We start from the raw sequence: 21,201 nt of genomic DNA, 5'->3' as shown, positions 1-21,201 counted from the left end.
GACTTTGACAACAGAGATCAATTTTCTTGCTCATTTTCTATTCCCTAGAAACATTACTTAACTGTCTGATAAGTCTCTTAAAACAAACTTCTTTCAAATTAAATAAATGATAGAAGCCACATAGAGCCCTTCACGTGTCTTACGAGTCCAGCACATCTCAGTGAGGCATCTATTTCAAGAGTATGCTTCAGGAGTGAAAGGACCCCAGTGCTGTCATAGGTCCCCACCACCAAGTGCTATTTAATGTTAACAATGTGGCATAATTCCACCAGTCCCTGTCCAAACACTTCCCCGCCTGTGACCTCAACTATAAACCAAGGCAGAACTCCACTTCTCTGGGATAAGATTAGAGAGGCGTGGAGTGCCCAGCGGTGATTTAACTCCCTCTGGACTGGACAAATATAACCAATAGTTGAGTTTGGTGAGCATCACATCTGCCAAATTTTCAGACCCCCTGTAGCGAAACTATCTCTTCTTATATACCCAAGGGGTCCAGACTATTCCTGTAGTTTCTGTAAAAGCTCAAGTCAGTAAACATGACACTTATTTTCATGACAGCATCCAGCACACCAGGGGTTCCTGAGAACACTACAGGTTCCATATCAGCCTCGGGAATGAGTAATAGAAAACGTTTTTACGGTTTCACCTCTGTGTTATCTGACAGATGGGCTAAAAGCGGGTGAGTGATAGCTGACTGAACAGCGGCGACCTTGGAGGAGCCAGAAGTTCAAAACTAAACACACTCTCTCCGAATCAACTATCAATATTTTCATGCTTCACAAACTACACCCTTTTGCTTTTGTATGTGGATCCCCATTTCACAGGAGCAAGATTGGCGGTCACCTTCCTGGTATTCTTTGAAAGGACAGAGAAAGTGTCCATACCTACCCCAGCCTGCCCTTCTGGTGTATGAAATTCCACCATTAGCACTTTATTCCCATATTCTATTTAATTCCCACATCAGGACAGCTCTTAGGAAGTGCAAACATTCCTGGCAGAGCTGACACAGAGCTGAACAAGTCGGGGTTGAATAGAATGGTTTCATCTGAGACTGAAGCCAGACAGTGGAAGATAACTAGGAGTCTGGGTGAAGAGGGGGGATGTCTCTGCAAACTGGTAGAGTGGGAGGTGGATTGGCATGAAGGGAGGGAGGGGGGTGGACACAGAACAAGTAAGAGAATAGGAGGGAAGGTACTGGCAAAGAGTTCCTTCCTTCACCTTCCATGCAAGACAAAGCTCTCATTTTATCCAGTGGCATTTCAAATTTTGTAGGACAAATAGCATCACTGGTTTTTAAATATGAAAGCTGCAGTCCATATACACAACATTGGAAGCAGAAAAATATTGTTTGCATTGTTAGCCCAAACGCACTTGTCATGCCAAGATGGACCCTGTCTTCCCAGCCAGGCTAAAGCCAGCAATAGGCATTTTGACCGATACTTGTCTTTGCTCATACCAATTTACATTTTGAAAAGAATGTTCTGTTAATTGATATCTAATTGATGAAGTATAAGGGCATAATAGTAATGCACAATGAGGGTATTATAGAATGTCTACCTTCTTCTAAAAGAAATTGAAGGAGACGCAAAGTTGTCTTTTTCATTATTGCCGAAACATTTCTTCTTTTCCCCCTCTGCTTCTTGAAAGCAGATATCTAGAACAGTTAAGCAAGATCAAAACAATGGAACTATAAATGTGAAATGACGAGCAGAAACATGGAAACTTTGGCCCTTTTTCCTAATGTGAAATTAGATAAAGATACAAGAAGTATCTGCCAATGTTAATGTTATTTTCTCCTTAAAAATAATTACTCACCACCTCCATCCCATTTCTTCTGTACAGTTAGGCATAATCCCCCTTAGGTGACCAGGTCTCAGCAAGGTCACGGAAATAAACTAGTTATTTCTGAGATTAATTATGAGCAAAGTTAAGCCTTGATTTCAAGTATAAACATTAATATTATTTTGAAGGACTGGCTAGTACTTCACAGACATGAGAATTTAGGCAATTGGAAACAATAAGAAAATTAAATCAGATGTTTGCTAGGATGAACCTGTGCTGTCATTTGTATTTCAAACAGCTGTTTATAACTTTCACTTCACAGGTACTAAAGGATAGAGAAGGAAATGAAGTAGAATCTTTTGAATGTTTTAACTTGTCATATTAGTAAGCATTTATTTCCCAGAAGTTGTTTTTGGAAAAGCATGACTGAATGTCAGGAGAGATGTTCCACCCCTGAGACAAACTCTTCTTTTACAAGTTGGAAACTAAACTTATATGGCAGAGAAAACCACGTTCTGAAACCTAAACTTTGCGTTCACCCAACTGTTATTCACATAATTCCTAACCTCTCCAAAATCTCAAGAAAATGCCTGCCTCCTGCCAATAACGTAGATCTTATGTTTTGCAGAGCTCTAAATAAGGCATTTTTGCCTCTTGAACATTTCTGGGATTTTGGTTCCAAGATTCCAGATGTTAAAATGCAAGTTTGGGGTTTGATGTTTAACACAGAAAATCAGAATTTCCTTTATAGGAGATGGCTACTATGAATCAAATCTGAAAATCCCGAATTTAAAAGTAGGAGAATTTAAACATAAGGCACATAAGCATTTATTTACACACCAAGCTACTGTCTGATAGGTGGAAGGAGAAGTTTTGAGCTAAACTTCAGAGAAACAGACAGTTAAATTAATGGGCTTGTGTGATGTTGAAATACATTGCCTCAGGAAACCAGAGCAGGCAGAGATATGGGTTCAGGATAATGCAATATTTTGAAATAGCTGCTGGTTGCAGACTCAAAGGCAGCAGAAGTTAAAGTGGAAGCCAGCAATTGCATTTCGTTTTCATGTTATCAGCTACCTCTGATAATCATTTCATCATAACTATTCGATTTTCAGGGTGATCCATTGCAAAAGAGTGTGCCGAAAGGAAATTCAACAAGCAGACTTGTGCACTTCTGAAACCTTATTCATTCCATGTAAGTAATTGTGGTTTAAACAAGCCCTCTTATTACATTAATACAGTATCATCATCAACTATCAATTATTACTCCAAATGGAAATGCTGCAAAATAATGCTGTTTTCTTTGAATTGCTTTCAAATAGTCATTCTAAACCTTATGTATGTCTACTTGATTTAGAGGTGAATTATTCCATGTTCTGAAATGAAGGAAGCTTCGGAAACTGTTTTTTATGAGCTGTAACCCAGGGGAGTGCTAACAGAATTGAAGGTACCCCATAGTCTTAAGAGCATTAGGAAAGCATACTCTGCATATTAATCTGCTTCAAATGCATCCTTTATTCATATATATTCCAGGACACAAACAGGAATAAAATGTAATTAAAGAGCTAAAATTATTATTATTACTATTTTATTTTGTTACAACATTTTTTAAGTTTTTTTTTTATTGATGTATAGTTGATTTACAATGTCATGCTAGTTTCTGCTATACAGCAAAGTGACTAAGTTCTACATGTGTACTCATATGTATACATTCTTTTTTATATTCTTTTGCATTATGGTTTATCACAGGATACTGAATATAGTTCCCTGTGCTATAGGGTAGGACCTTGTTGTTTATCCATTCTATACATAATAGTTTGCATCTGCTAACCTTAAACTCTCAATCCATCCCTCTCCCACTTCTCCTCCCTCTTGGCAACCACCAGTCTGTTCCCTTTGCCTGTGAGACTATTTCTGTTTCGTAGATAGGTTCATTTGTGTCATATTTTAGATTCCACATATAAGTGATATCATATATTTGTCTTAGTCTATCTGACTTCACTCAGTATGATAATCTCTAGGTCCATCCATGTTGCTGCAAATGGCATTATTTCATTCTTTTTTTATGGCTGAGTAGCATTCCATTGTATATATGTACCACACCTTCTTTATCCATTTATCTTTGGACATTCATGTTGTTTCCATGTCTTGGCTATTGTGAACAGTGCTACTTTGAACACAGGGGTGCATGTATCTTTTTCAATTATAGTTTTGTCTGGATATATGCCCAGGAGTGGAATTGCTGGATCATATGGTAATAACTCTATTTTTAGTTTTTTGAGGAACCCCCATACTGTTTTCCACAGTGGGCTACACCAACTTACATTCCCACCAATAGTGCAGGAGGGTTCCCTTTCTCCTCACCCTCTCCAGCAATTGTTATTTGAAAAGAGCTAAAATTATTAAGACATAGAATACAATAAATGATGAGACATGATTAAATATAAGAATAAAAGATAAAATAAAACTGGACTGTGAATCAAAATTATTTGTTATACACTCAAGGTTTCTATCTACATGTTTTAGGAATGTTTTAGCAATTTGGAAGATAATTAGGTCAAGCCCTTTCTATCAGTAAGGCACTGAGTTCTATTTAAACACTTGGGTAAATGAGGGTTGTAGGGAAAAAAAACAGGGAGGAAGAAATGAGAGGGAACAGAGAGACGTTTTATGTTTCTTAAGTGTCTAGTGACTGACTGACAAAGTCCTAGGATATTTTTTTAAGTAGTCAACAGGAAATATTTCTAGAGTCAAATTCTTTAAAATTTGAAATTAGTATAGGCTAGTCACCTGAAATAAAGAGCTAAACATGATGTTTTAAAATGTGTGTAAAAGTCTTCTGGGGTCAGTGAGTGTTTGTCTAAATTTCTGTATGTGAAGATTTTAAGTCAGAAAAATTTTATTTTCAATATTGTACTCATGACTGAAGACTGAAAAAAAATCCTCCTTAGTTATTGACTGGTAAGTGAAAGGGTGGATACAAAACTTCCTCTTGAAAGCCACTTCCTCCAGGAAGCCTTCCCTGCTTTCTCAGACCAAGGGATGTCTCCACAGCACTCTGCACTTTAATCTTCGTCACTGTCAGCACATTTGCAATTACTTTTTCAATGTCTGGCTTCCCTGACAGACCTAAACATCATGAGGACATAAACTGTGTCTGCTTTCCTACTGCATTCTCTGTGCCTAGCAAAATAAACAAGTCACAATAATTCTGTTTAATGAATCAGTAAACCAGCCATCTCAGGACTTCTTGAAAATAAGATGCATCACCTACATTATATTCTTTTATGTTCCTAAATAGGGGCAAAAAATTTCACCATGGGTAATTTAGGTGGGACTTACCTATTTTCTCTGTCCTTAGATGCACCTTCTGACAAAGCCACAACTGTAGCAATCAATCAATTAAAATAAAATAAAATAACAAAACCAGAAAAACCACTGTCATTGTTATGACCAAATGAATACAGGCCTGTCCCCAGAATTGTTTGTTTGTCTGATTTTTGATGAAACACCATTGGGCAAGTATTCAGAGCAGCCCCAGTAAGGGAGATTAGAGCCATAGTTATGCTATGAACATGTCATATGACCTTGAGCACTGTTGCCTGACCTTGCTGAGTTCAGTGTCTTATCCAAAAAAGAACCATTGCAGAGTTTTTGAGATGAATGGAGTACTTTACATAAAAGCATTTAGAGGGCTTCCCTGGTGGCGCAGTGGTTGAGAGTCCGCCTGCCGATTCAGAGGACACGGGTTCGTGCCCTGGTCCGGGAAGGTCCCACATGCCATGGAGCGGCTGGGCCTGTGAGCCATGGCCGCTGAACGTGCGCGTCCAGAGCCTGTGCTCCGCAATGGGAGAGGCCACAACAGTAAGAGGCCCGCGTACCGCAAAAAAAAAAAAAAAAAAAGCATTTAGAAAATGTCACCCCAGATTTTAGGCACTGCTACTAATGTTGATAAGCTTTTTGGAGAACTAGAAAAACTATTATCCATACTCTTAGAAACATTTCTAGTTTTAAGAATTGTCCTCTAAAATGGTCACTTCATGAGCATGGTAAGTTGGCATATCATTTAACCAGTTTCAGAAGGGTAACAGTCTTTAGTTTTGATTGTCCTTTTTCCCCCCATTTGAAATTTTTTATCCTAAGTGTGTAAGGACAGAACATCAAGCTGTTACGTTTAAAGGTTAATCTCATAGCAAAATTTTAATGTTTATTTGCAGATGGAAAACCCTCTACTGGTTCTGTTTAAAAAACTAAAAAAAAATTAAGTGGCAAGGGATTCTACTAAAGTTAGCTGATGGAATTTTTCTCAATTCTTCAAAATCCTGGGCTTCACCTAAATATAGAAACATTACCATTTATTTATTTATTTTTGCGGTACGCGAGCCTCTCACTGTTGTGGCCTCTCCCGTTGCGGAGCACAGGCTCTGGACGCGCAGGCTCAGAGGCCATGGCTCACAGGCCCAGCCGCTCCGCACGCAGCATGTGGGATCTTCCCGGACCGGGGCACAAACCCCTGCATCGGCAGGCGGACTCTCAACCACTGCGCCACCAGGGAAGCCCCATTACCATTTATTTTTTGAAAACTTATGGGATCCTGAAGACATGGTGTTTAATTGGAGAAGCATCTGCAGCGCAGCACTGATTCCAACTCATGCTGCTCTCCTTGTTGACCACACACCAAATAAGGGCAGAAATGGCCTCTTTGAGCTTTTTAGAATTATGTTAACAAACAAGAAAAGCAGTGATGGAATTACCAGGTTGAGAAACAAAACTACTCCCTCGGGAGAAAGCAAAAAGTCCCCAAATACCATGAATCTCTAAATAACAACAATCTCATGCTTTCAACTTCGGTGATAGGAATTTTCTCCATGACAGTGTTCAATATATCACTAAATCTGGATATCCATTTATTGGAGCCAATATTCATAAACTTTCCCATTCCTGGGCACTTATTGCTGACCTGACACCCCCAGGATATCTTCCTCACCCTGCCTCTCCCTGTGCACTGACTGATTCTGTGAAGTAAACATCATCATAAGGTCAGGGTATTTTTTTTAATTCCTTATTTTACTATGACAATATCAACTACTTATTTGGTATTTACAGTGTGATAAGAGCTTAACATAACTTATATTATCCTCACAATAATATACCGATAAGCTTACCTTATATTTATTCTGTTTTCTAGCTAAGAAAATGGAGGCTTAAAAAGTTAGTCATTTGACCCTATGATCACACAGCCAACGAGTGGCAAATCTGAGGTTAAAATTGAGGGCTTGGGCTTCCCTGGTGGCGCAGTGGTTGAGAATCTGCCTGCTAATCCAGGGGACACGGGTTCGAGCCCTGGTCTGGGAGGATCCCACATGCCGCGGAGCAACTAGGCCTGTGAGCCACAACTACTGAGCCTGCGTGTCTGGAGCCTGTGCTACTCAACAAGAGAGGCCGCGATAGTGAGAGGCCCGCGCACCGCGATGAAGAGTGGCCCCCGCTTGCCACAACTGGAGAAAGCCCTCTCACAGAAACAAGACCCAACACAGCTAAAAATAAATAAATAAATTAATAAACTCCTACCCCCAACATCTTAAAAAAAAAAATTGAGGCCTCAACAGTTATAAAACCTAGGTTGTTAACCAGTATATGCCTAGACAATAAGTGAGCTAAGGAATGAATGAGGGAGAGTGGGTGTGGGTCTAAGTCGGTGCTAAGTGGCTAAGGATACAAAAGAAAAATGGTCCCTCTTTATAGAGGATTGTGACTGAGAAAACATCTCACCTCATAAAAACATCTCTGTGACCTAATGGTGGTCAGCATTTCCTCAATAAAATGTATCAATATTGCTCACAACATTAAAACTGACTAACTGTCCCTTGGCATTTTTCTTTTACAGATAAAGGGGGACAAAAAAGAATGCTGTAAATAGGGCACTCATTTCTGGAATATTCCAGAATGAGTTGAATTACAGATGGCAAAAACACAAACTTGATGAGCCATATAAAACTTGTTTCAGAAAAAAATGTAGAATATGGTTCTTGCCATATCAAAAAGAGATCTTTTTTCCAAAATAGTATTATGAAAATTTTCAAAAATTTAGAAAAGTTGAAAGAATTCTACAGTGAATTCTTACCTAAGCTGTGCAGCCACACTTAGTTTCTGCCTGTAACATTTAAGAGCTTGCTTCTTAACAGGTCATTATCATATTGGACTTGAGCAATGAGAACTATACTGTTATAGTGAGATTCATCTGAACAATATGCATGGCTTGTACATGATGTTGACCTACGTTTAAGTCTCTATGTTTTATACTGAGTCTATTGTAAAGTGTGGACTTTGTATAGGCAAAGACAATGTATTTGTTAAATGTAACGTAAATACCATAGTGTATTTGAAGTCCTAAATCTTACTAACAAAAGCAAATTAATGACTACACAGTAAATGTTAAAGATCTGCTAAAGATTATGAATTATCAAAATCAATATCCATTTAGGTGATAAAAGCTGTCAATCATGAGCTCTTATTCCACATTAGTCATATGTAATACATTTTCTGGATTGTTTCATACAGGGTAATTCTCAGTAAATTATGACTTCAGTCAGGTGATTAGAAAAGGGATGATTGGGCATATTACACAGTTTCTGATATTGTACAAAATACCCTATAAAATCTATGAATCAGGAGCTGTTCCCCAAAAATGGGAACTTTGATTTTTCTCTGGGTTTTATTTTGTGTTTCCTTTTGTTATATTTTTAAACGAGTATTATATCAGTGTTAGGCCTAGTGTGTTATGGACAAGAAAGAGACTCTGTTTTGTTAAAAAAAAAAAACAACCCAGTATCACTGAAACTATTTTTAACCTATTTCGTTTTTCATTTTTTTAACATCTTTATTGGAGTATAATTGCTTTACAATGGTGTGTTATTTTCTACTTTATAACAAAGTGAATCTGCTATACATATACATGTATCCCCATATCTCCTCCTTGTTACGTCTCCCTCCCACCCTCCCTATCCCACCTCTCTAGGTGGTCACAAAGCACTGAGCTGATCTCCCTGTGCTATGTGGCTGCTTCCCACAGGCTATCCATTTTACATTTGGTAGTGTATACATGTCCATGCCACTCTCCCACTTCAACCCAGCTTACCCTTCACCCTCCCTGGGTCCTCAAGTCTATTCTCTACGTCTGTGTCTTTATTCCTGTCCTGCCCCTAGGTTCTTCAGAACAGTTTTTTTTTTTTTTTTTTTTTTTTTTTTATGTGTTAGCCTACAGTATTTGTTTTTCTCTTTCTGACTTCACTCTGTTAGACAGACTCTAGGTCCATTACCTCACTACAAATGCTCAATTTGATTTCTCGTTATGGCTGACTAATATTCCATTGTATACATGTGCCACATCCTCTTTATCCATTCATCTGCTGATGGACACTTACGTTGCTTCCATATCCTGGTTATAGAGCTGCAATGAACATTGTGGTACATAACTCTTTTTGAATTATGATTTTCTCAGGGTATAGGCCCAGTGGCGGGATTGCTGGGTGATATAATAGTTCTATTTTTAGTTTTTAAGGAACCTCCATCCTGTTCTCCATAGTGGCTGTATCAATTTACATTCCCACCAACAGTGTGAGATGGTTCCATTCTCTCCACACCCTCTCCAGCACTTATTGTTTGTAGATTTTTTGATGATGGCCATTCTGACTGTTGTGAGGTGATACCTCATTGTAGTTTTGATTTGCATTTCTCTAATGATTAGTGATGTTGAGCATTCTTTCATGTTTGTTGGCAATCTGTATATCTTCCTTGCAGAAATGTCTGTTTAGGTCTTCTGCCCAGTTTTGGATTGGGTTTTTTTTTTTATATTGAGCTGCATGAGCTGCGTGTAAGTTTTGGAGATTAATCCTCTGTCAGTTGCTTCATTTGCAAATATTTTCTCCCATCCTGAGGGTTGTCTTTTCATTGTGTTTATGTTTTCCTTTGCTGTGCAAAAGCTTTGAAGTTTCATTAGGCCCCATCTGTTTATTTTTGTTTTTATTTCCATTTCTCTAGAAGGTGAGTCAAAAAGGATCTTGCTGTGATTTATGTCATACAGTGTTGTGCCTATGTTTTCCTCTAAGAGTTTTATAGTGTCTGGCCTTACATTTAGGTCTTTAATCCATTCTGAGTTTATTTTTGTGTATGGTATTAGGGAGTGCTCTAATTTCATTCTTTTACATGTAGCTGTCCAGTTTTCCCAGCACCACTTATTGAAGAGGCTGTCTTTTCTCCATTGTATATCCTTGCCTCCTTTGTCATAGATTAGTTGACCATAGGTGCATGGGTTTATCTCTGGGCTTTCTATCTTGTTCTATTGATCTATATTTCTGTTTTTGTGCCAGTACCATAATGTCTTGATTACTGTAGCTTTGTAGTATAGTCTGAAGTTTGGGAGCCTGATTCCTCCAGGTCCATTTTTCTTTCTCAAGATTGCTTTGGCTATTGGGGTTTTTTTGTGATTCCACACAAGTTGTGAAATTTTTTGTTCTAGTTCTGTGAAAAATGCCATTGGTAGTTTGATAGGGATTGCACTGAATCTGTAGATTGCTTTGGGTACTATAGCCATTTTCACAATGTTGATTTTTCCATTCCAAGAACATGGTATATCTCTCCACCTGTTTATATCATCTTTAATTTTGTGCATCAGTGTCTTATAGTTTTCTGCATACAGGTCTTTTGTCTCCTTAGGTACGTTTATTCCTGGGTATGTTTTTCTTTTTGTTGCAATGGTAAATGGGAGTGTTTCCTTAATTTCTCTTTCAGATTTTTCATTATTACTGTATAGGAATGCAAGAGATTTCTGTGCATTAATTTTGTATCCTGCTAGTTTACCAAATGCATCGATTAGCTCTAGTAGTTTTCTGGTAGCATGTTTAGGATTCTCTTTGTATAGTATCATGTCATCTGCAAACAGTGACAGCTTTACTTCTTTTTTTCTGATCTGGATTCCTTTTATTTCTTTTTCTTCTCTGATTGCTGTGGCTAAAACTTCCAAAACCATGTTGAATAATAGTGGTGAGAATGGATAACCTTGTCTTGTTCCTGATCTTAGAGGAAATGGTTTCATTTTTTCACCACTGAGAACGATGTTGGCTGTGGGTTTGTCATATATGGCCTTTATTTGGTTGAGTAAGTTCTTTCTATGCCTACTCTCTGGAAGGATTTTATCATAACTGGGTGTTGAATTTTGTTGAAAGCTTTTTCTGCATCTGTTGAGATGATCATATGGTTTTTATTCTTCAGTTTGTTAATATGGTTTATCACATTGATTGATTTGTATATATTGAAGAAGAATCCTTGCATTCCTGGGATAAACCCCACTTGATCATGGTGTAAGATCCTTTTAATGTGCTGTTGGATTCTGTTTGCTAGTATTTTGTTGAGGATTTTTGCATCTATGTTTATCAGTGATATTGGCCTGTTGATCTCTTTCTTTGTGACATCTTTGTCTGGTTTTGATATCAGGGTGATGGTGGCCTCATAGAATGAGTTTGGGACTCTTCCACCTTCTGCGATATTTTGGAAGAGTTTGAGAAGGATAGGTGTTAGCTCTTCTCTAAATGTTTGATAGAATTTGCCTGTGAAGCCATCTGGTCCTGGGCTTTTGTTTGCTGGAAGATTTTTTTTTTTTTTTTTTTTTTTGTGGTACGTGGGCCTCTCACTGTTGTGGCCTCTCCCGTTGTGGAGCACAGGCTCCGGATGCGCAGGCTCAGCGGCCATGGCTCATGGGCCCAGCTGATCCGCGGCATGTGGGACCTTCCCAGACCGGGGCACGAACCCGTCCGTGTCCCCTGCATCGGCAGGCGGACTCTCAACCACTGCGCCACCAGGGAAGCCCGCTGGAAGATTTTTAATCACAGTCTCAATTATAGTGATTGTGACTGATCTGTTTATATTTTCTATTTCTTCCTGTTTCAGTCTCAGAAAGTTGTGCTTTTCTAAGAATTTGTCCATTTCTTCCAGGTTGTCCATTTTAATGGCATACAGTTGCTTGTAGTAATCTCTCATGATCCTTTGTATTTCTGCAGTGTCAGGTGTTACTTCTCTTTTTTCATTTCTAATTCTATTGATTTGAGTCTTCTCCCTCTTTTTCTTGATGAGTCTGGCTAATGGTTTATCAACTTTATCTTCTCAAAGAACCAGCTTTTAGTTTTATTGATCTTTGTTATTGTTTCCTTCATTTCTTTTTCATTTATTTTTGATCTGATCTTTATGATTACTTTCCTTCTGCTAACTTTGGTTTTTTTTTGTTTTTCTTTCTCTAATTGCTTTAGGTGTAAGGTTAGGTTGTGTATTTGAGATGTTTCTTATTTCTTGAGGTAGGATTGTATTGCTATAAACTTTCCTCTTAGAACTACTTTTGCTGCATCCCACAGGTTTTGGGTCACTGTGTTTACACTGTCATTTGTTTCTAGGTATTTTTTGATTTCCTCTTTGATTTCTTCAGTGATTTCTTGGTTATTTAGTAGTGTATTATTTAGCCTCCATGTGTTTGTAATTTTTTTTTCTTTTTTTGCGGTATGTGGGCCTCTCACTGTTGTGATCTCTCCCGTTGCAGAGCACAGGCTCCAGACGTGCAGGCTCAGCGGCCACAGCTCACGGGCCCAGCCGCTCCGCGGCCTGTGGGATCTTCCTGGACCAGGGCACAAACCCGTGTCCCCTACATTGGCAGGTGGACTCTCAACCACTCCGCCACCAGGGAAGCCCTGTTTGTATTTTTTAGAGAATTTTTCCTGTACTTCATATCTAGTCTCATAGGGTTGCGGTTGGAAAAGATACTGGATACAATTTCAATTTTCTTAAATTTACCAAGCCTTGATTTGTCACCCAAGATATGATCTATTCTGAAGAATGTTCCATGAGCACTTGAGAAGAAAGTGTATTCTGTTGTTTTTGGATGGAATGTCCTATAAATATCAATTAAGTCCATCTTGTTTAATATATCATTTAAAGCTTGTGTTTCCTTATTTATTTCATTTTGGATGACCTGTCCATTGGTGAGAGTGGGATGTTAAAGTCCCCTACTATGATTGTGTTACTGTCAATTTCCCCTTTTATGGCTGTTAGCATTTGCCTTATGTATTGAGGTGCTCCTATGTTGGCTGCATAAATATTTACAATTGTTATATCTTCTTGGACTGATACCTTGATCTGTATGTAGTGTCCTTCTTTGTCTCTTGTAATAGTTTTAATTTTAAAGTCTATTTTTCTGATATGAGAATTGCTACTCCAGCTTTCTTTTGATTTCCATTTGCATGGAATATCTATCTCCATCCCCTCACTTTCAGTCTGTATGTGTCCCTAGGTCTGAAGTGGGTCTCTTGTAGACAGCATATACAAGGGTCTTGTTTTTGTATCCATTTAGCCAGTCTGTGTCTTTTGGTTGGAGCATTTAATCCATTTACATTTAAGGTAGTTATCGATATGTATGTTCCTATTACCATTTTCTTAACTTTTTTGGTTTAGTATTGTAGATCTTTTCCTTCTCTTGTGTTTCTTGCCTAGAGAAGTTCCTTTAGCATTTGTTGTAAAGCTGGTTAGCTTTTGCTTGTTTGTAAAGGTTTTAATTTCTCCATTGAATCTGAATGAGATCCTTGCTGGGTAGAGTAATCTTGGTTGTAGGTGTTTTCGTTTCATCACTTTAAATATGTCCTGTCACTCCCTTCTGGGTTGCAGAGTTTCTGCTGAAAGATCAGCTGTTAACCTTATGGGGATTCCCTTGTATGCTATTTGTTGTGTTTTCCTTGCTGCTTTTATTATTTTTTCTTTGTATTTAATTTTTGATAATTCAATTAATATGTGTCTTGGTGTGTTTCTCCTTGGATTTATCCTATATGGAACTCTCTGCACTTCCTGGGCTTGACTGACTATTTCCTTTCCCATATTAGGGAAGTTTTCAACTATAATCTCTTCAAATATTTTCTTAGTCCCTTTCTTTTACTCTTCCTCTTCTGGGACTCCTATAATTTGAACATTGGTGTGTTTAATGTTGTCCCAGAGGTCTCTGAGACTGTCCTCAATTCTTTTCTTTCTGTTTTCTTTACTCTGCTATGTGGTAGTTACTTCCAGTATTTTATCTTCCAGGTTACTTGTCCATTCTTCTGCCTCAGTTATTCTGCTATTGGTTCCTTCTAGAGAATTTTTAATTTCATTTATTGTATTGTTCATCACTGTATGTTTGCTCCTTAGTTCTTCTAGGTCCTTGTTAAACACTTCTTGTATTTTCTCCATTCTATTTCCAAGATTTTGGATCATCTTCACTATCATTACTCTGAATTCTTTTTCAAGTAGACTGCCTATTTCCTCTTCATTTGTTTGGTCTGGTGGGTTTTTATCTTGCCCCTTCATCTGCTGTGTGTTTCTCTGTCTTCTCATTTTGCTTTACTTTCTGTGTTTGGGGTCTCCTTTTTGCAGGCTGCAGGTTCATAGTTCCCATTGTCTTTGGTGTCTGCCCCCAGTGGCTGAGGTTGGTTCAGTGGGTTGTGTAAGCTTCCTGGTGGAGGGGACTGGGGCCTGTGTTCTGGTGGATAAGGCTGGATCTTGTCTTTCTGGTGGGCAAGACCTCCTCCAGTGGTGTGTTTGGGGTTTCTGAGAACTTATTATGATTTTAGGCAGCCTCTCTGTTAATGGGTGGGGTTGAGTTCCTGTCTTGCTAGTTGTTTGGCATAGGGTGTCCAGCACTGTAGCTTGCTGGTTGTTGAGTGGAGCTGGTTCTTAGCATTGAGATGGAGATCTCTGGGAGAGCTTTCACCATTTGATATTACATGGAGCTGGGAGGTCTCTGGTGGACCAATGTCCTGAACTTGGCTCTACCACCTCAGAGCCATAGGCCTGACACCCGGACAGAGCACCAAGTCCCTGTCAGCTACACAGCTCAGAAGAAAAGGGAGAAAAAAGAAAGAAAAAATAAAATAAAATAAAATAATTAAAATAAAAAAATTATTAAAAAAAATAATAAAAGAAGAAAAAGAAAAAGAAGGAAGGAAAAAAGAGATCAACCAAACCAAAAAACAAATCCACCAATGATAGCAAGCGCTAAAAACTATACTAAAAAAAATAAAATAAAAACAGACAGAACCCTAGGACAAATGGTAAAAGCAAAGCTATACAGACAAAATCACACAAAGAAGCATACACATACACACTCACAAAAAAGAAAAAGGGAAAAAAATATATATCTATATAGAAAAAGAAAAAAAAAGGAAAAGAGCAACCAAATCAATAAACAAATCTACCAATGATAATGAACTCTAAATACTAAACTAAGATAAACATAAAACCAGAAAAAAATTAGATTCAGATAGCAAATCCCAAGTCTACAGTTGCTCCCAAAGTCCACCGCCTTAATTTGGGATGACTTGTTGTCTATTCAGGTATTCCACAGATGCAGGGTACATCAAGTTGATTGTGGAGATTTAATCCACTGCTCCTGAGGCTGCTGGGAGAGATTTCCCTTTCTCTTCTTTGTTTGCACAGATCCTGGGGTTCAGCTTTGGATTGGCCCCGCCTCTGCATTTAGGTCACCTGAGGGCGTCTGTTCTTCGCCCAGACAGGACAGGGTTAAAAAGGCAGCTGCTTCGGGGGCTCTGGCTCACTCAGGCCAGGGGGAGGGAGGGGTACGGAGTGTGGGCGGAGCCTGTGGTGGCAGAGGCCAGCGTGATGTTGCAACAGCATGATGTGCACCATGTGTTCTCCCGGGGAAGTTGTCCCTGGATCACAGGACCCTGGCCGTGGCGGGCTGTACAGGCTCCCAGGAGGGGAGGTGTGGATAGCGAGCTGTGCTTGCACACAGGCTTCTAGGTGGATGCAGCAGCAGCCTTGGTGTCTCACGCCATCTCTGGAACTCATTTTAGGTGGTGCTCTGAATCCCCTCTCCTCGCGCACCCTGAAACAATGGCCTCTTGCCTCTTAGGCAGGTCCAGACTTTTCCCCGGATGACCTCCCAGCTAGCTGTGGCGCACTAGCCCCCTTCAGGCTGTGTTCACGCAGCCAACCCCAGTCCTCTCCCTGGGATCTGACCTCCGAAGCTGGAGCTTCAGCTCCTGGCCCCCACCGCCCTGGCGGGTGAGCAGACAAGCCTCTCGGGCTGGAGTGCTTGTCAGCACCGATCCTCTGTGTGGGAATTTCTCTGCTTTTCCCTCCACAATCCTGTGGCTGTGCTCTCCTCCGTGACTCTGAAGCTCCCCCGCTCCGCCACCCCCGTCTCTGCCCGCGAAGGGGCTTCCTAGTGCGTGGAAACCTTTCCTCCTTCACAGCTTCCTCCCAGAGGTGCAGGTCCCATCCCTATTCTTTTGTCTCTCTTTTTTCTTTCTTCTTTTGCCTTACCCAGGTATGTGGGGAGTCTCTTGTCTTTTGGGAGGTCTGAGGTCTTCTGCCAGCGTTCAGTAGGTGTTCTATAGGAGTTGTTCCACATGTAGATGTATTTCTGATGAATTTGTGGGGAGGAAGGTGATCTACACGTCTTACTCCTCCACCATCTTAAAGGTCCCCCCTCACCTACTATTTCTGATGTGCTTAGGGAGAAAGCTTGCTACCTTCTCAGCAATTTGAGCTGCAGGTCAAGGTCAAATGACATTATAAGAGTGACAGAGGAAACCTAATTTTAGTCTCCATGAAACTAAAGAACTCATACAAATAATTACTAAACACTCTCAGCCCATGTTTGGAGTTGGGTACTTGAATCCAATCAAGAAGGAGTAAGTACTGCAGAGTCATCTCAGAAGCCCTGGCCCTCAGGTGCTCCAAGGACTGTGCAGCATCTCAGATTCAGAGGAATGTCTCTTCAGGTACATTGAAGGATGTGTATTTGCAACTCTAGTAGTAACTTATCATAGCAGGTCAGTGAAACTGGCAAATATAGCAAAAAAAAGCATAGGGTGGCATTTTCAAGATGTTAATGTTAATACCCTGTTAAAAAGTGCATCATAAGGTGTATAAACACACACATATTTATATAAAATACCCACACACATAATGGAATATTATTCACCTGTGAGAAAGAAGGGAATTCTGCCATTGGTGACAACATAGATGGTCCATGAGAATATTCTGCTAAGTCAAATAAGTCAGACAGAGAAAGGCAAATACTGTATGATATCACTCACATGTGGAATCCAAAAAAGTTGAAAATGGAGAGTAAAATGGTGGTTACCTGAAGCTGGGGCAGTGGGGGCTTGGGGAACAGGAAGGATTTTGTTTAAGGGTACAAATTTGCAAGAGATCTAATGCACAGTATAGTGATTATAGACAACAATATTGTATTATAAACATTGAACTTGCTAAGAGACTAGATCTTAACTATTCCCACCACAAAAAAGAAATAATAATTATGTGACATGATAGAGGTGCATTATAAATTACTAAGTAGAATCTAGTTACTCGTGAAAAGTATTGATCAATTAAATCTAATTAATAAAAATATACACCAAAATATTGACAGTGTTATCTCTGGGTATTAGGATCATAGGGTCTTTTTTGGTTTTGTTTTGTTTTTGTTTTTGCGGTACACGGGCCTCTCACTGTTGTGGCCTCTCCCGTTGTGGAGCACAGGCTCAGGACACGCAGGCTCAGTGGCCATGGCTCACAGGCCCAGCCGCTCTGCAGCATGTGGGATCTTCCCAGACTGGGGCACGAACCCGTGTCCCCTGCATCGGCAGGCGGACTCTCAACCACTGCGCCACCAGGGAAGCCCTCATAGGGCCTTTTTAAACATTCTTTTCTGTAATGTTCAAATTTTCTACCACGCATAGGGATTATTTCTATAATTAGGTAAAACTAAATATTCGTTACTAAAAACCTTGACCAACCCAATTTCTTTTTACCACTAGGAGTGTTAGGTTTTTAGTTTGATTAAATTTCAACCAAAGGTCATGAACAAAACCTTTTGAATCCATGTTAAATTAAACACTTCTCATAGTTTACACGGTGCTGAGATGTTAAAGGGTCAGAGAGAGAAGTTCAGGGAAGCCAGAAAGCATACACATCATTTAACGTCTAGGAAGATCTGATGTAAAATCAAATTGGAGGCAGCGTGGTGCTATCTGTAGACATTTAAAGTAGAGAAGACAGAGCAGTCTGCCTCCTCGAGGTAAACAAACCATGGCCAGAAAATAAGCAAAAAGAGAGACCAAGCTCTTTGTAGATTTAGAGACCCACTTCAAGCCAGTCTGCGAGGAAATTCTATGAAAAGAGCTAGATGTATGCACAGCTCCCCCTTGTGAAGAGAGGTTTTCAGGACTGTACCTTCACCCAAAGAAAGAGGCCCGAGCTTCAACCAGACCCCAGGGCATTTGCTTAGTCTTCATCATCTGGGAACTGACTTACGGACATTACGGAGGATGCATACATGGGTATGGGCAATTCCCAGACTTGGTACCCTACTTCTCTGTTATTAAATGCGTACATAAATATTCCACATGGTTGTGTTTCTTAATGTTTAATGTTTTAAAAAGAACTTTCCCAGTATAGGAAATGAGCATCCCAGTTTGCCCCCATTACTTCAGAAACTTGCTCTCTTGCTCTGATGAATACTGTCTCTCCATTTGACAAAAGGCAAATGAATATTGAAAATTGGACAATATATTAAAAATCAAATATTGTCCGTTCATCTTAAAAACAGAGAACCATTTAATTATAAAATGTTAGCATGGTTATGAGGGCCATTTGGAAATGTATTAGTCACCTGAAACTTTACATGATAACGACTGATAAAAAAAAATATTACCATTTTAGTCATGTGAGAACTAGGAACATTTTTCTATGCTTGAATTAGCTCTTTAATTAGAAGAAAAATCTTATTCATGTAAATGATTCCACTGGTTTACAATGATCTGGATAACTGCTCAGCAGAAAACATTAAATTCTGGATGCTTCCTGCAAAGGTGAAATTGAAATTACTCTGGAGAGTAATGGCAAGGAGAATTGTGTTTTATCTGATATTCTCATTCAAAACAAGAGAAAATGATTTGTTTTCACATTCAGTTGAACAATTGATTGGAAGTCAGAACGGTCTTTGCTTTGCCTGTGACTGGCTATCCTACCTAGTTAATGAGCATCTCATTCATCGCTACTCACTTTCCTCCTCAAACTGGCATACAAAACATGCTTCTGAGCCAGGCAAGAGAAATAGTATGGCTGAGCATAAACTAGTAAGAAAAAGTAAAGACAACACCAAAGGGTGGCTTGGCATGGCCTTCTATAATCTCCAGTTTCTTCAAAACCACCCCAACAAACATAGAAGAGAAGTAAAAACGATGGCCTTCCTAGGCAAATGCAGATTTAAGACAAGTTCCCAAGACCCGCTTCTTTCCAATCAAATTGTCATCACTCCTCAGGCTACTACTCTCTAGAAATTCTGCTGTGGCCTCTGCGGAAAGCTCAGATGGTTCATTAGTGAGCACCATTGTATTCACCCGGAAAAATGACCACGCGGCAGAGAAGAAAGGAACAAACGTGTACGAACCAACCCGTATTTACACCTTGTGCTTTCACATAGGCTTGTTAAAGACTAATACCTCCCAGCTATACTCCACCCCTGATATTTCCCCTCTTTTCAAAATAGCATATTTTCCTCCTTCTTGAATACTGACATTTGGACGTATAATAGTCTTAGGTTGAATTGCTCCCAGGCAGATGCTGCAAAATCTTGGCGTGGATACTTTATTTGGAGAGGAAGCAGGGAGGTGATTGTAGGAAGTGAGGGGTTGGGGAAGTAGGGCAGGGAGAGACGAGAATCAGTGAAGTGTGCATTAATGAGCAGGTAACCACTGCGAGCACATGGAACTCAACCTTCTTGGGGACCCCTTTGAGTGACTGTACACACACGTCTAGGGTTCATCCCACTGAGGCATGTGAAACGTGGGGCGTGTAAGCATACTCTGGTCTTTCAATGTCTGAGGATTGCCCTCTGGGCAGCCCACACCCAGGCTAGCAAGCTCCTTTGAACAGAGAAAGTACCCAGCTGCTCAAATGAGAAGTCTACTGAGCACACAGGATCTGCCCGCCACAGGGGCAGGTGGCATCTGGGGTAAGTCCAGGGGAAATGGGGCGGGGCCTGAAACCTCCGCCACAAATAGGCCTCTCAGACTTAAGGTGCCATGCTGAATTTTAGGTTCATGTTCCAGCACCCTACCACTAAAACTGCGTTTCCCTTGTCTTTCCTCAACTCAGCAAATGAAAACACAAGTTTTTAATATTTTCAGACCCAAAGCCTTGAATCACCTTTGACTCATTTCTGTTTCTCATTCTCCGTGTGAAAATCCATCATCACATACCAGCTCTGTTTTCAAACTGGAGCCAGAATCTGGTCATTCTTCACCATTTCCACTGTCACCACCCTGGTCCAGGTCACCATTGTTTCTTGCCCAGACTACTGAAGTGGCTTCTTAACCATTTTTACTGTTTCCGGCCTCATTCCAAGTCTATTCTTCTCAGAATACTCAGAGTGATCCTTTGCACATGTACATCACTTCTTTGCTCAAAACCCTCTTCTAGTTTCCCACTTCAAAATCCAAACTCCTTACCATGGCTTACAAAAGCCCTTTACTATCTCCTGACCATTTTTCCTTCTCTTCTCCCCCTTGCTTACTTGGTTTGACCCATACTGGTCTTTTCCCTGTTCTTTTAACACAATGTGCCTGCTCCTGCCTCAGGACCTTTGCACTTTGCTGTTTCCTCTTCCGGAAACACTCTTGCTTCAGACATGGGCGCAGTCCTTTCACTCTGTTAAGATCCAAATGTCAGTTTAATAGACAGGGCTACTTATTCTGACTCTATCTAAAATAGCACTGCCGTCACTCTATTTCTTTACTCTGTATTAGTTTTCTTCATAGAACTTATCATCATGACATACTGTATATTTTGTATATGTTTGTGTATTTTACATTGTCTATCTCCCCGCCATGCACAAAAACCGTTTCATTAAAACAGAGACTCTGCTTTGTTCACTGCTGTTTACCATCAACTAGAATAGGGTCTGTTAGTGGTAAGCGTTCAATATATATCTGCTAAGTGGATGAATTCACTGGTCTGATAGCCATATGAGATAAATACTGATAGTTATTAATCAAATATTTACAAAACATTGTGACTGGCATTGTCCTGTGACAAATTTATAAAAGCAGCTTCTGCTCTTCAGAAGCATAATGTATCCAGTGCATGAGGAGACAAGCTGTATCCCATGCATGGTGAACCACTGGAGTTCAGAGGGGAGATTATTATGAACAGTGGTTGTCAGGAAAAGGTAGGAAGGAAAGGTTTAGACTGGACTGTGCAAAACTTTGAATGGTACCTTTGTTCCATTTAAAAGTCAAAAATCATCAAAAGTTTCTGAACAAGGGAGTAAAATAATGAAAGCAGAATTTTAGAACAATTGATGCTTGATTCTATTCCACG

The 21,201-nt window shown here is 39.8% G+C and overlaps 1 protein-coding gene across 1 annotated transcript in view; it reads right to left on the bottom strand.

Moving 5' to 3' along the window:
* LOC309803775 (3',5'-cyclic-AMP phosphodiesterase 4D) overlaps window positions 1–21,201 on the bottom strand; it is a 575,480-nt gene that overhangs the window by 366,685 nt on the left and 187,594 nt on the right. The window lies entirely within an intron of this gene.

This window comes from Mesoplodon mirus, assembly GCF_964341445.2.
Source record: "Mesoplodon mirus genome assembly, chromosome: 5".
NCBI classification, from domain to species: Eukaryota; Metazoa; Chordata; class Mammalia; order Artiodactyla; family Ziphiidae; genus Mesoplodon; species Mesoplodon mirus.
This window is presented reverse-complemented; position numbering and strand designations above follow the sequence as displayed.